Source organism: Adiantum capillus-veneris, chromosome 2, assembly GCF_014529385.1.
Source record: "Adiantum capillus-veneris isolate H3 chromosome 2, ASM1452938v2, whole genome shotgun sequence".
NCBI classification, from domain to species: domain Eukaryota; kingdom Viridiplantae; phylum Streptophyta; class Polypodiopsida; order Polypodiales; family Pteridaceae; genus Adiantum; species Adiantum capillus-veneris.
The window spans coordinates 150,402,152-150,404,426 of record NC_140932.1 but is presented as its reverse complement, the minus strand read 5'-3'; the positions used below and the strand labels follow the sequence as shown (position 1 = coordinate 150,404,426).

Here is a 2,275-nt window from a genome sequence, read left to right as displayed (position 1 = left end):
GCTGCTCATGCTCCAGCCACATGCTGTAGCTGCTATACATCCTGTCGCGCAGGGAACTGGCATTTATGGGGGCGTAGGAGGTTCATGCTATTTTTTATATGCAGGGAATTGTGCTCAACATCGCAACATCTACTGCATGCTGTGTTGGCTACGAGAACATTGTGAGGTCGTACCATAATTATGTCGCGCGTTTGAACTCTTCATCTGCCTTTTACAGTGAGAGAGATCTCAACTCAAAACTGGAATCTGAGGAGTATCCGATGAATATAATATCATTGTGGCATTGGAATTTTTTTAAAATTTGAAAGGTATTTTGGGAATTTCCACAAATAAAAGGGGTATTTTGGTAATTATCCCAAAAATGAACTGCAGCCATCCACGCCGGCGTGGATGGCTACAGGTAGTTTCACGTCACTGTTTTTTCTTGCCTATTCCCATGCTACAAATCCATGCTACAGCGGCTGCTTCTCTCTCTCTCTCTCTCTCTCTCTCTCTCTCTCTCTCTCTCTCTCTCTCTCTCTCTCTCTCTCTCTCTCTCTCTCTCTCTCTCTCTCTCTCTCTCTCTCTCTCTCTCTCCCCCCCGTGCATAATGTGAGAGGTTAGAGTAGATGGAGTTGTGGCCATTATCAAGCGACGGCTCTATATCGATCTGTTCCATCTTGTTCTTGGCTATGGTGAGATTGAGCATGACAGGGGGCCTGTGACGATGGAGCTTGCGCTCCCCATCCTCTTAAAAAATGGGCAGCCTATAAACCCAAGCGACCCAAGCTTTCCATTACTGCCTCCTCTTCCACCGCCATCATCCACTTTATCCGCATCATCAGTATCAACATTACCATCCACTGTAGCTTCAATTACTTCAGGAGCAGATCCCACTACTCTTTGCAAGTACAAAATCTAGCTTGATTGGTCTTCTATTGATGATGAGGAGCAAATTTCCCTCAAGCTTCAATCTCAGCTCATGATTACCCTCCCTGCCATAACACATAGTACCGAAGAGGCTACCGTACTGAAAGAGTCAGCCTTGACATCGAAAGACAAGCACCCAAACAACTTTGTTGTCGTAAAACTTGATTCTGATGCAGAGCAGGAATTCATCCCTAGTCTTGTCAGACCTTATTCTGATGCAGAGTGGGAACTAAATGTTGTTCTTGACAATGCATCCCCTTTGCACTTCTCACAGACTCCAAGAGAAGCTGCTAGAATCCTGAACAAAAATGATGGTGATGCAGCCTCTTCTTCGAACCTTTTGCAGATTCCTGTGAATGGAGCTACAATTTTAGTGAATAATTCTGGCTTCAAATTAGTTTGTGAAGTATTTAACCCTGTGTCAGATTAGTCCAAATAGAGGAGTGCAGTCATCTTCCAGGCGTAGCCAATCAATCGGGACATGACAAAGAAATGCTAACTCTCATCGAAGGACCAAGCCCTCTGACTATGCGGTGCCATGTCAATGAGTCTCTCCTGGAGCTTCAGGACCCCCTTCCAAGCGACACATGTATGGAAGTAGGCCAGCAGGAATATGGTTGTGGTTTTCGATCAATGTGGTCTTCTTTGGCGAACGTATGCCACAGAAATGCACAAATGTATGGTGATGGATCAGCTGGACTGAAGGTGTAAGATAGGACTCAGGCCCATATTAATGATGTAGCTGATGGCAAAGGGGATATGTGCAGTCTGCAGACTAAACCAGATGCAGAATTGTCTTATCCCCAAGCTATCTCTAATGAATCGGTGGCAATTTTGCAACATGCAAATATGAATTTACGCAGAAAACGCTGCACAGATTCTTGTATGCTGCAGTGTAGGTACCAAATCAAAAGGCTTAGGCAGTTTGCAATGAAGGACCTAGCCCAAACAATGATCATCCTTTCTCAATGTTCCTTTCCTCCCTAGTAGAATGCTTCCAAATCATGTAATCTAGTTATTAGAGTACCTTGAATGAGGTTTCTAGGTGCATATGATTGTGGAAAGTGCCTTGTAGATCCAGCATATACCAACAAGCCTCTTTTTGAGAATAATCTTAAAATTTGAGCATTCTTCTGGTCGATTAAGTATCTTCCTCTACAGAAATTATCAAAGTTCATTTTACCGTTGCCAAGAAGAGAGAGCAACTTAAGGCCATCTCCGTTACCAGAACACTTGGTGGCTCTAACCCGCAAGGTGAAGGCTGGGGTGTACTTACCCACCTAATCGGTGGCCCATCTTTGCCTCCAACTACAACTTCAGTCGGTATATTTTCTCTCTCTCTCTCTCTCTCTCTCTCTCTCTCTCA

General features: G+C 44.4%; 1 pseudogene; it reads left to right on the top strand.

The window, feature by feature from the left end:
- The first annotated feature begins 961 nt into the window (after positions 1 to 961).
- Positions 962 to 1,896, top strand: LOC147463851 (uncharacterized; annotated as a pseudogene).
- The last annotated feature ends 379 nt before the right edge of the window (positions 1,897 to 2,275 follow it).